General features: G+C 42.2%; 1 protein-coding gene across 1 annotated transcript in view; it reads right to left on the reverse strand.

The window, feature by feature from the left end:
• HPGDS (hematopoietic prostaglandin D synthase) overlaps nt 1-6,373 on the reverse strand; it is a 30,559-nt gene extending 24,186 nt beyond the window's left edge. Inside the window, exon 1 of the mRNA XM_075150600.1 lies at nt 6,316-6,373. The gene's annotated coding sequence lies outside the window, so the exon portion shown is untranslated. The remainder of the gene's footprint in view (nt 1-6,315) is intronic.
• Nucleotides 6,374-13,763: the final 7,390 nt, after the last annotated feature.

The raw sequence follows: 13,763 nt of genomic DNA on the forward strand, positions 1-13,763 counted from the left end.
GAACATTTTCCATTAATGGTAATGCTGGGATTTCAGAGGGAAAACTATTCCTTCTCTTCCTTACTCCCAGTCACAGGGCCTAGTAGTGTTAATGTCACTTAGGAAACTCAATTTAGAAAGGGAAAGGAGAGAAGCTGGCTGGGTCTATGGTTTTTTTCTTTGTATATCCAGACAAAAGAGTCTTTACACATTAAAGGAGAGTTTTTCCTTAGGCTATTATCTCAGGAGTGACCTATCCAAGTATGAAGCATGGATTTTTGGTTCTGATCCTTAGGGGTTGGTTAGAGTTATGTTACTTTGTGGAGTACAAATAAAGATTTTTAACCAGGAAAGAGATTTACTCTGCCTTATTTCACCTGAGAAACATTAGGAATATTAAGTTCAGTTTTGCCTGTCTTGCTTATTGTCCTTCTCACATATGTGAATTCCTCACCCCTGTAATTGGAGAGCTGAGTATTAAAGCAGCTTTCTGCTTCCTCAATTTTAAAAAATGTTTCCCTGTCCAAAGTCTTTCTGCCTTCATTTTTTAAATTTTCCAGTTTCAGAGGAAGGAACCAGAGAGACAAGACTTAAACAGTTATTGTAGAAGGCAAGTAAAGAAAAGCTTCTGCAGCTATAACTTTATAAAATGCACTTTGCAGTTTTAGCAAGGTAGGAAAGATAGAAAATGTCCGTGTCCAGTATTTCTTCCTTTTTATTTAACCAACCTAACACAATGGTCAGAAAGGTTTGGGGAAAGGCGTGCTTGGTTATCTTCTGCTTGAGCAAAGCTGGAAAGGCAGGAGCCAGCTGGAGAGCAGCCTTGCCCTGTCTGCAGTGCGCGGTGCAGCTCCCCGTCTGGTTGCTGATCCATGCTGTAAGAATGCCTTAAATTTTTTTCCCTTGGATGAAAAATTATGATCTCTAGAGGCTCTCTGTGTTTATATTTTATGTCTAAATTCAGAGCTGAAATTACAGACAGAAACAGCAATGTATTGGCCCTTTTCAGACAGAAAGAAGTTTGATGGTGAGAAATTGTCTGTGCCAGCAAGAATCAGCGGCTGGGTCGCCCTTCTGACTCCCCGCCTGTGAGCAAGGTTGGCGACTCTGCCTGGCGAAGGCACTGGCTTAATCCAAGCTGTTTATCTGCGTGTAAGTAACACTAAGACGAATAACTTTTGCCTTTCCCTGAAAAAAACTGAAGGGTACAATAGGCATCTTGCGTGATGTACCCACTGAATGGGGAAGGTAATGACTTTGGGATTCCTGTTAGGAAACAGGAGAATTGAAGAATCAGGATGGTCCTCTCATATTGCACAGTGAAAAGGAAAAATGCTCATTTTCCTTTTCTTGAGCATGAACTCCTCCTGCTTTTAACACAGAGTCAAAAATAGTAGAGGCTTAAGAGATCTTTTCAGCCTTTGAAAACTAGAAACAGTAATGATTTTTCAGTTTGTGGGTTTTTTTCTGCCAAAAGATTTTTTAATTAATTCTTTAGCGAAGAAAGTAAGAAAATTTCTGCCTGCTTTTTGGAGGAGGCTTGAAGAATATTGGCAGATTAATGGAAGGCTTTGCAAATCTTCTAATGGAAGATTTCCACGGCAGTCTGTGTTTTGACACAGAGTAAAAGGAAAAGCTTTGAGTAATTCTATCTAATTCCTGTCAGCTCTCAGTTTGTCATAAACTCTCTCTCTGAAAAGCAATGGTCTCTTTTCCCTCTCTGCCCCAATTATAGAAAATAGACATTTTAATTTGATCCCTTCTTTTTCTATGCCAGATAGCGATCTGGACCTTGGAGAGAAAAGAGAAAAGTCTGCACGCTCTTTTCTGTTTAATACACAAATCACCTGAAGTAAATGTTTGTGCAATCTGATGTAGGGTTGAGTTTTGAAATAACAAATCTCAGGTGTAATAGTCGCAGCCTGATACTCCTTAGCTTGATTTTCAAGATCAGATATATGCATAGCTACAAGCACTTTTTTTTTTTTTTGGTGGGACTTTGCATGTCTTTACCCAGTGTCTTGGTTATTTGCAACCTGTGGTGGAAATTAGGCTCCTAACATGAGAAGAGTTTTTAAGGCATCGTTGCGGGATTACTGAGGAGTACTAATGATGTGAGTAGGTCAAGTGACCTGATGAGTAAAGCTCTGCTGTGTGAGTGAGGGCTTTTGAAAGCCTCATCTGTCAACATGTGGGTTTAAAAAAGAGGCTGAAGGGGAACTTAAAACAATTATCTGTCCAAGGACGCTCCATGCTTGGTTTGCTGAGGTGGGAAATCGGCGCTCTAGAAAAATTCTTCAAGGATACGGGGGGAAAAAACACACTTTGGTGAAAGCGGAGGATTGGAGAAACACTTATTTTGAGAGTTTTTTTGAAAACCAATGTGGAAACTGTTTAGATGGATGGTCACTGTAAAGAGTGGTGTCGAAGGAGAACGCCAGGGTCCGCTGGGTTTCTCCAAGCTGCTCTTCATGTGACTGCCCCTCAGGCAACTGCAGTCGAAACAGTAAGAATTCAGATATTTGAAGTTCACGCCATTCATTTTAATTGAAACGAACGAGGGAGCACTTACATGTCAGCAGCTACAAGGAGGCAGAGAGGCAGTGACGGACAGGGCTTCGCTGGGCTGCCTCGGCAGCGTGCTGCTGCTCCTGCCTCGCCTGCCAGGCTCTTCCGTCTGGGGCCTGAGCATCTGGGATAACTTTGCTTTCTGTCTGATCCTCAGTCTTTTCATTTGCAATTACTTGGCCCCAGTTTTATGTAAATAACTTTTAAAATTATTTTGTGCAGCCTCCCAAGCTGTAATGAACTTCAAATGAATAAATCACACACCTGAGATCGCGAAACACTGGCGAATAAAATTGCAAGAGGAGACATCTCAGGAAAGATGCAGACTAAGGAGTGGTGTAGGATAATTTCTCAGGAGAGACTATTTAAGTCTTTTATTTCCTCATCAGATGTTTTAAGAATTCCCTGAAGCGTTTTGTGGTAGAACAAAAGCCTAAATAATCGTAATTCTTGCCAACAACAGTCATTCCTGTAAAATTCATGCCTTGCATCTGTCTCTGTAGTCTTCAGATACATCAGCACCCCCTCACAATATCCCCACAAAGCAAAGAGCGCAGTTGCGAGTCATGTTGCTGTGTGTTAAGTGGTTTAGTCAGCTCTCCAAAGGCAGCTGCTGGTTTTGCCAGGATGATTTCATGTCCATTTCCTGAATTCTCAAGCTTGTCCAGCACAGTAATTTGTATAACAACTGTCTTGGCCACCTAGCATCTTTCCTTGGATGCAAAAAAATGAGCTTTTTTCCTATCCCAGCAACATGTACGTGTGTGTCTGTGTATATGTACAAGGGGGAGTATGGACGCCAGCTCCTTCCCCCTGCTGATCTAAACTACTTTGCTCTTGAACTGTCTCATGTTGTGAATCCACTGTACATCTTGCCAAAAATCCCAAAATTACAGGCATGAAAGAAAAAGGATTAGGCAGGTTTTTCAGGACAATATATGTTCCCTGTAGCCAGGATGGGTGAGACCAGGCAAAGTTTTATTCACTTTGCAGGGTTTTCCAGCACCACCCACCAGGTCTCCTGGTCATGAATTCCCGGTGTCCTCCTGCTCTGCCCTAGGGCGCCTGGCACATACCACCCTGCCCAGGAGGCACCAGCGCCCTGGGCTGGGTCACAGATCTCGTGTATTTTCAGATATTTTGAAATTGTTTTCACAGCCAGAGCGAGCCAGAAGAGACCCAGTACCTCGCTAAAGCGCTCTTCGGACATTGCCAGACTTCTTGAGAGGACCAACACTGGGAAGTGTGGACCTACAGTCCTGAGCAACACCTGCCCAGAAGTCTTGGAGCATTACCTAGATTTGGCCATAAGCTGTAAAAATCCAAGACCCCATGCCTTATGGTCACAAACCACTCAGTATGTAAAACCCTCACCTATGTGTCCCTACCCTCAAGAAGAAAGTAGCATCCGAGCAGCAGTTTGCAGCCGATTTCACTTTGGCTCGTGGAAACCACAGGCAGAGCCTGGCTCTAGGGCAGTGCCCATTGCTGCAGGTTCCTTGCTCTGCCCCAGAGCACCCTGGCACAAAATTCTCATTTACCTGAGGCCTACAAATACAGAGACTGGTGTCCCACATTTGTTCTTTCCTGTTGTCAAACATGCCTGAAGAAAGATTGTGAGACCATTCAAATCATCCTTTCTGTATACCTTTCTTTGTTCTCCTTCTCCCTTTGCCATCTGCTACCCAAATCCAAAGTGTAGATGTGTGTCTGACACATCTGAATGTCCTTCTTTTCTCTCCTATCCCATTTCATGCTCATGCTTTATAGAGTCATTCCAGCAATGTTTTTAGTTGCTTCTAAAGAGGTGCAAAATTAAGCATTTCATTTTTTCAGTTCAGTTGTAGTAGCTTATTTTATGGAAATTTTAGCAGGTCAACTCCACATAAGTGAGGTTCTTTAAAATGATGACACTTCAAAATGTGTCATCACAATTTAATTGCAGATTTCCACACACACACCCTCCCCTTGGGCTAACTGGCAAAAGGGTGAAAAATTCACCTGTTTGAGATCTGCAGCGTATACGATAAGTCTTCTGCTGATGTGAATAAGCATAGCTTTTAGTAGCATGGCACGCCCCTTGCTAATCCAACACCAGCAATATGCCAGCGGCTTGTAGGCAGTGTAATTTGTTTGCCAGTGAGATTTTGGTCAATGGTATTTCGAAAGTGAGCGCCATCTTCAATTACTTCTGCTTTCTAACTGCTTAATTGAAGATTGTGTATGGCAAACAGCAACCAGAAATCTTAAGAGCCAACCCTTAGAGCAGCAGAGAACGTTCATTGGCGACACAGGAGTGGACTGCCCTGAAGACAGCTGGCTAACATGCTTGCATGTGCACAAATCCAGAACTCTAAGAATTACTTCATGTATATTTTTGGTTTAAAATTTGGAGACCTTCAGTCTTATTTATATCCGAATAGATTTGATAGTGTGTCTGGGCAGGCGTGCATCTGCAACAGGGAGTAATTCATACTATGTACGCATTTTTAGGGAGAGGTGGATTCTATTTTGGATTAAAGAAAACAAAAGAATAAACAAAAGTAAACTTACAAAAGACCTCTGTGTCTAATTTTTTCTTTTTTTTCTTTACCAAAGTTGCAACTTTTGAGTACAAAAGTACCAGTGTTTAAAAACAATTCTAAGGAGCATAGAAGTCCAGGAAAAATACTTTATAGCTACTGTTTGTTTGCTTGGATAGTTTGAAATGAGCAGTGAATAAAGGATGGCTTGTAACAGAGGAAATGTGTGCAGGAGGATTATGCACACAGGCAAATGAGGGCAGTTAGAATTTAAAGAAAAAAAATCCTGAACAGATATTCAGAATATCATTTTGAAGTAAAAGGCGAAAATCAACAGGAAGAAAAAAACCCTGTGAGTTTTGAAAAGGACAAAAATATAGCAAGTGGAAGCAGATGCAGGAGGTTTTCCTTTATAGAATAATGGTGGGAATTAGGACGAGAGTATGATAATCCATTGGTGAACTAGAAGACAGGAATTTGGAAAATGGACAGAACAGTGCACAAAAATGACCTAGAAGAATTGGTTGGTGCTCTTAATATTCATCTAATTCCTCTGACATTAACCTAGATTTGGTTTGTTTACGTAAGCGGGTGCATATAAGTCAGCCTTTACATGTAATAGAATATTGCTTTGAAATGGTTTTTCACCTACTGAGAACTCCCTGCAGAATGCCAGGAGTTTCCCCACACCAACTTTTTGCTGCTATGCTGATGAGGTTGGCTTTTCTTTGGAAGGTGTCTCTCTGAGAAGCACCCTGATTATCAAAGTAGCTCAGTACTGATAGCATCAGGCACCAGTGAGAAACGGGCTTGCTGTAACAACAGGGTAGTGGTCTGCATTTTTGCTTCTAGAAAAGCAGTTCATAGCGCTGGAAGTCTGATTGTAGCAGTGCATGTGATTGTACAATTGTCTTAAGTACAGCAGGCAGTTTAAAGATGCCCGTAAGTAGCAAAGAAGGTACACAGATGGGGTACTTGAGTTACGCTTGCAGCCGATGTGTAGAGCTCGTGGTTTTCCCTCGCTATGCCAGTAGCACTGGTCAGAGACTTACGTTGCATAAACCTAACAAACCCCTAAAACCGAAACCCTCTCAGTACTTGCTCCACATGTAGCATAATTGACAAGAATAACCCCCACGCAGCTGGTATAACAGTAGCCCTAGGGAGGGCAGAATAGGATTAGAAGAAGAAAGGGGAAAGAGAGGAGCCAGACTGTGGCAGTAAGCAAAGCCGAAACAGAACTCACTCTGGTGCAGTGATACGTGGTCCTTTCCCGCAGTGCACAGGAGTCCCTCTGAGTGCCGGCCTCGGTGGAAAAGGCTCATATATACTGTTTATTAATATGCAAACCACTCCCCGTGACAAGTATGCCATTATGACTCTCTCTCTCTCCCCCCTCTCACACACATAGACACACACAAAGCAAATGCATCATTCCCTCAGATAACAAGCCAGCTTTGTGACTTTTTTGGACTAGTAGAGCAAATTGGGTACTGGAGTTTTTCAGCTTGTGTTCAAGCGCAAAAAATACTTTAAAGTGTCATTTAAATAATAATAAATAGACACTGGGGAGCTGAGTCAGATGATGGGTGGTTTTTTTTAAATGTAAAAAGTGCAGAGCAAGCCAAGAAACAGCTGTCTTAGATTATTTCTAACTAATGTGAAGCCCTCTAGTATCTGATCTAATTACAGAACAATGCCTTAAGTAGCTTCAATCTCATTAAAACAGAGGTGCCAGAAATAAACAAAAAAAAAAAAAAAGAAAGAAAATATAACTTCCAGGCCTTTGTCATAAAGAACAAATTGAGTAAAGATTTTTTTTTTTTTTTACCATTATCAGTGAAGAAGGGGGAAAAAGGATTCAAGCAAACTCTGCCCATGAGTAATCCACATTAGTTGTTAGAGCTCTGTGATGTTACTGCTTCTTATCACTCATTGGTGTTGTGCTTTTTTGTTTGCTTTTCTCTTTTTCCAATTCATTTGTACTTTGACCTCAACAAAGTCTGTTCAATGTCGCTGTGCTTTGCTTTCCTCTTTGTGTGCAACCAGAACGCAGCAGCCTTGGAGCAAAGCTTTCTGGTGCTAAAAAGATAATCTGATGTGTACCGCACAAATCTGCTTTGAAGCCTCGTTCACTTTGTATAAATAAATGGTTGTGGGTGTTCTTCGCAGGTGCAGAGAGCAGTGCTAACCAAAGTGCTCTCCCCTGGGATGAGGAGGTGCCAGACCCTTGTAGCTCCCACCATTAATCATTTGCCTGCAGGTCAGCTCATTTCCGTGCAATACATGTTTTCCCCTGGAGTCAGCAACTGAGTTTTCAACCACCAGCAGCCTTTACAGCTAAGAGAAAGTTTACAAAAAAAAACCCCACCCAAAGGGTCTTCTAATTGGGACTGGTGTAATCTGAGTTTTGAGCCAAATTGTCAAGGACAACCTTAATGGTGGCACTTCCTTGCTTTTGGACTTGCCTTGACTGCAGATTCATGCTTTAACATTCCTCTTCTCCAGCATATCAATGGGGGTGGTGGTGGTTTTGAGCACATCCCAAAAAGGGAAGTTTAAAGTAGTTCAACTAAAACCCTATTTCACCAGTTTTTAATCGTTCAAAGCAGCCTTTGTGAGCCACAACTGTTCCTTCAGTTGCAGAGAAGCAGCTGAGATTTTTTTTTTCCCATTTCATGAGCAGAAAACTGAAGCAATATTTACAGTTCTCAGAAACTTTGCTCTTGGAGAGAAGTAAGTGGAAGTAATATGAAACAAACCTATTTTATAAATATTTGCAAGATTTTGAGCCACTGAGAAGTTCAATTTACTTCATGTTGGAGCAGAGAGTGGAACACAGCAGTATGGTGTGGGTTCTGGTTCTCAACCTTCCCAAGGGGAAAGCAGAAGGTATTCTCCAGGAATTGTTTTCAACAGACAGGAGTTTCCTCCTACCTTGGCAGGGTTGCCAGTGATAGTGTGCGGTAAAGCATTAGTAAGAACATTGGTAATCTAGCTTTTGCTTTCAATGTGAGGTGGTTAATGAGTTAAAGCTGTACCTTTGCTTCAAGAGCTCCCCTTGTTGAGCTGGCTTGAAGCACAAGCACTTCTTTGCGCTACAATTATACCTCAAACAAATGATGAGGTAGTAAAAAGCCCTTTTTCCCTTTGCCTGTAGGAAATCTTTAATGTGGATCAGGGAGAAAAGCTTTCCAACCTGGGGCAGAACTGCGCTGAGGACCAACTCTTTAACTTTGTATTTTCGAATGGGTAACTCGGTCCCTGTCCAGTGGAAGCCGTGCTCAGGCCATGCGTCACGGGCAGGCGTTATTCCCTCCCCTCGGGGCTGCTCTGAACACCGTAGGGTCTGGCAGGGAGGGGGTTATACAAATGGTAGGATTTACAAAGGTTGCTGCTCAAGAGCACCTATTACTTGGGTGAGTACAGCTTTTTACAGGATCAGGAGGAAGGTTTCTTCTCCTGAAGAAAAAAATAATTGTTCCTTTCTGCCAGATTCTGCTTACTGCACATGTGAACGATCAAATAAATTCCTGTGCTTCCTAAAATGGGAAGTGATTTGTGCCCGCAAGTTTAAAATAATGAAGTTAGTAATGTGCTGAACTGGTTTAACCTTAGTTCCCTCTGTTGATGATTTCTTACAGATTAAGCTCTCCATTTCTGTTGCCCTTTCGGCCTGCAACAGCTGTTGACGGCATGAAAAATGTGCTGCACTGCCAGTTGTACGCAGTCAGGCTGGGACTGCGTATCAGTTTGTTGCATGAGGCTCTTCGCCTGAAGCGTCTTTCGCTTCTGTTACACTTCTGGGAGCTTTAGGACTGGGATCAAGATCATCATCTATTAAATGAAGCGTGTATAAAACCTGGGTGGAGACATATCCATTCAGGTCAGACACCTTCCCCTTGAACTGTGGCAGAGGCGTTTTCATAGCAGGATCTGCGGTGAAACGCCCCGCGACTCAGCTGTTTGCGTTTTGACAATTTGCCCTTTGCTCATGGAGCAACATCTAGTTTTCTTGCGGTCGGCCGAGCCCTGTGGACAGCTTTGCAGGCGTGTGTCTGGCGATTGCGTGGAGTCACAAGTCAGCAAAAGGATGCTTTCTGTGCATTTTATACAGGGATGGGAAGACATTAACTAAATGACACATTTTCTTTCTTGGTCAGCATGGAGGCTCCCCTCTCAGTTTGAAAGCCCTAGATAAATGCAGAGGAAGCCACGTGGATTAAAATTAAATCCAAGATTTAGTTCAGCAGATGTCCCTTTCGGAGCATTCACAGGCTATTACGTGATCAGTACACTCCAGGGCAGACCTCTTGCCCCGTGATTCCCTAAGCGTTGCAGGATCACTCTGGCTATTGACTTGTGGCCAGCCCCTTCCCGTCTCTTCTTTCCCAGTCCCTGCTCCACCTTGCACCCCATCATTAATAGTTAAGTGGAAGATTTGAAACAAGAAACAGCATCTCATGCTTTTGCCCATGTTTTGTTGTAAGTCTCTATGGTAAGATAGCTTGCTTACTCTGTGTGTCAGCAGAAACATGCAGCAGAAGCATTTCCCGATGGCTCGCTTTGGGAACAGTAAGGGTCCAGCTCGCCCAGAGCTGAAATGGGAGTAAGTGCATGACCCCCCTGCAGGCTTTTCCCTGCTGGAAGGGAAATCCCAACCAGGGTTTTATGGCGAGCCAGCTTTTGCACTGGCCAAGACATGACCATCTTATCGAGACTGGTAACCTGCAGTTAGTGCATCTACTTGTATCTCCAGGAGAATAAATCCACTCGAGCCAGAAGTGTCACTATAAATTTAGATAATTTAGAAATAGCTGTCGTGTTCACTTCCTTAGCAATTTCCTCGCCCCATCCCTGTCTTTTTTCTTTTTTTTTTTTTTTGATTACAGTGTTATGTTACTATTACAGACTTGAGCAAATGAACATTTAGTATAACATATAGGAAGTGAATAACGATAACTTTCATAATTTTTAAGCCCCTTAACAAGGGATATTAGGCCTGTATTTAGAAACCTGCAAATGCAGCAAAGGCGCTTGACCTTTTATTTTTATATTTAAGAGAGCTCAGCAATTTGCCTTCTCTTTTAGCAAGCAGTAAATTAAGCCAGAGAAATTCAGCTTCAATGTTTGGCAAATGCAACTTAATTTTACAAATAGTTTTGCTCAAAGAAGTGCCGTGGGGGTATTTATTTTTTGAAAAGTTGGCACGTTTAAACTTTTTATTGTGAATTAATGTTCTCGTTGCTTTTTTCTAATTTGAAATATAACCATAAAAAAAAAAGGTGAGTGTACTTTAAAAACACCATCTGTGTGACTATAAGCGTGTTCTAACATTTGCAGCTTGCTTTGCTCATGCATATTGCATTGCTTTGTTTATGATATTTTGTAAAAAGTATACAGAAGGGTCATGAATGCATTTGAAAGAAATTATCCATTCTTAATCAAACATCCGTCCAGTGTTACTGTAGCTCCAGTAAAAGGCAATGTTTAATGATCAATGAGATCATTAAATGAGCAATAATGAGATTTGCTTTTAAAGCAGAGCAGCTTAGAGAAGTAATCAACTACAGAGAAGCCTACAGTTTGGGGGGTTTGGGTTTAGCTGATAACTTTTTTCCTCTGCTGCTGGCAGCAGGGAGCTTTTGTGCATAGAAGAGTGAAAAGCATCAGCTGAAAGATCATCTTCAAATTGCTACATGGAGAGCAACAGCAGTAAAAAGCAGACCGTTAGAGACAGTTCTTCATGTTCAGAAACAATGTCTCGGATTTATTCATAAGAAGCAGGAAAGTTCACAGGTGCAGGTGGTTGTGTACGAAAGACCCTGATCCAAAGCCCAGTGAAGCTGGCTTAAGGACCTGTGCTGACTTCAGTGGGTTCTTGTCTCAGGTGCTGGCTTTGCACTTGAGAATATGAGCAGGGTTGCAATGGCTCATTTAGTTGAAGCATTTGGAATTACTTTTTCTAGTGCATTTGCTTCAGCATCCCATGTAAGTAATGCTCAGTCCTGAGTTAGCTGGCAGACTATTTACTTTCTTTCTCTTAGCGCTCCTGTTTATGAGAAACTGGCCAAGGTAAGGAAAACCCAGTTACCCTACAGAATGCATTTATCCTAATAGCTTCTCTGGCTTAGCAGAGGAGCAATAACACTCTTCCCAACGCATAGGGAGTTACACGCATACATGACATTTAAGCACAAATTCTTGATGAATAGCCAGAGGATCCATCTCTTCAGAAGATGCAGTTCAGCATAGAGACACAGAGTGGAGGTCCTTGGTATATGTCAGCTGATGGCTGATCCATACCCATTTGTGGTCTCTGTACTGATGCTTTGTTTCCCATTACATCCTGCAGAAATTCCTTCATGGAACTGGAAAAACCACATAGCCGAGTCAGGGCCAGTCAGCTGCTTTTCTTATTTCAATTAATGTTTTGTTATCCCTCTGTAAGAGGGAAGTAAGAGTTAAGAAATAAATATCTGTTTACAAGTTGCAGAAGATAAGAGAGCTTTGTTCCTCAGTTCGTGCATGTGTTCAAAGTATTGATGAAAATTGGAGATGCTGTCTGTTTGGATAGTTAAATCACGAGCTTTCATCCCCTTGTGGACCCTTGTAATTGTATCACATTGCATGAATGACTACGTAAAGGAATCAGATGTGCTTTATGAGTAGGAGAATAATCTGTGATTCACAGAAGTAGGCCAATGCAATTAGTAAAATGTTAAGCCTCGTAATGTAATGTAACATGTGCTGTCTGCCCGATTCCATCCACGTCACTTTCAGCAGGGGTAACATTACACAAATGTGTTACTTAACAAGCAAATATCAAAATCTTTTAAAGAGAAGCCTTCTTAAAAACTTCAAGCTGCTTCATCTCGTGAACAAGTACTAGATGGTCTCACTGGGAAGCCCCCGGGGAATCCTGAGCAGGCACAGGACCTGGGCAGGGAGGGCACACTCCCTGTTTACAGATATGCACTGAAAGGCCGAAGGAGGAGAAATCCTTCACTTCAACCTTTTGAAATGTGAGAGTTCCCCCAAAAAATCCACACCATCCTTTGTGAGTCAACAAAATGAATCATATGATATCACAATCACTTTCAAGGAAACTAAAGTGGATTAAGAAGAACAGGGTTTAAAAACTTTGTAGGTTTTGTTTTGCATTTTTGGGTTTGTTTTTTTTGGTTTTTTTTTTTCCTTTTCCAGATTATTGCTGTAGGACAAGTTTTCCTGGAAGTATGTGGGGGCGATCTGGCAAAGCGAGCGAGGCAAAAGGATCAATGTCTAAGCCTTAATTTTGCTACCACGCAATAGAGCCGTAAGTACCTCATGAAGCACATAGTGAAATACTTCATCCTGCCTGAAAACCAGAATTCTACTTTTAAAGGAGCGAGGTGTCCCCCATGGCTCCCGTAATGACTTTCCAGCAGCACCTGCTCTAATCACGGTAGAAACCAGTACTGGTAAGTCCAACATAAATGCACTAGGGGAATACTTGCATTTGTTTCCAGATGACAGAACTTACCCAGTTCCATAGCTAGCCTACATCTAGCTGTGTATTGATAGTGTGTCCTCAGTGTATTGATATACTGAAGGAGGTTAGAGGATGTATATGTATAATATATATAAGAAAACCCTATTGAAAATACTAGGTGAGGAGTGAACTTGTTTAGCTGAAACACTGAATGTCTTTGATTAATGGTTAACCTTGAGGAAGAATTAACACCAAGAGACTGAGGCAGTTCTTGGAACCGATTGCAGAGACAGGAGGAAGAAATGGTGAATCTCTGTCTCTCTGCGCACCAGAAACAAATTTGAACTCAAAAACCAGGGAAGTTTTGAGTATGGAAGTCAATAGAAAATTAACAGAAGTGAATAGAAAATTGTCTTGGATTTATGAGCAAGGAAATCATCCATTTATTCTTTTGTGCTTAAGGAGAAAGGGACTCTGCATGTTCTGCTTCTCAAAGGACATGGCAAAATAATACTAGCTCTTCTCCTTCCTCCCTGAATTAAGCAATAGTCTGAAGTGCTTAAACAGAGTTTACTCAGGTGTCCTTTGTCTGAATTTATACTGGGTATGGAAAAAGCAAAATAGGTAGGTAAAAGGGATTTAGCCTCCTCTATTCTTTGCCCCATTCCCTTGTCTGATGGTTTCTGAAGCTGCAGCCAGACAGCTCTTGCCCAAGCGCAGCTTGATCACGTAGCGTGTGTGCTCCTGGAGGAGCTGGATGTGCTGCGCGGGGGCCACGCGCAGCATGAGGTGGTGCTTCTGCCCGGCGGAGACTTACGGGGACTTCAGCCAACACGCGCTGCCCTGCCCCATGGCGCAATCGCTTGGCCTCCCAGCCTTTCCTTCACGTCCTCTTTTGGGTTGATGTTGTGTTCGGATCTGTGGACATGTCTTTAACGGTACTTGCTTCCAGTTGCTTGAAGCTCTGGGTGCAAAACTCACAGGTAACTCTGTGCGGTAGGCAGATGTATCCCTGATTTGCCCATAGAAAGCAAAGAAGCACAAAGCTAGGTGCATAGACCTGGAGGCCATTTCTAAATCTAGCCATAAATATTTTACTGCTTTATTATTGTCTTGTGCTTGTCTGGAGTTGTTGAGGCCCAGAGGTTAAATATATTAAGGCAGTGTCTTTTGTTTAGTGGCTTAAAATGCAGCAGAAGGGGAAGGGAGCTAGTATTTGA

Source organism: Calonectris borealis, chromosome 4, assembly GCF_964195595.1.
Source record: "Calonectris borealis chromosome 4, bCalBor7.hap1.2, whole genome shotgun sequence".
In the NCBI taxonomy this organism is placed as follows: domain Eukaryota; kingdom Metazoa; phylum Chordata; class Aves; order Procellariiformes; family Procellariidae; genus Calonectris; species Calonectris borealis.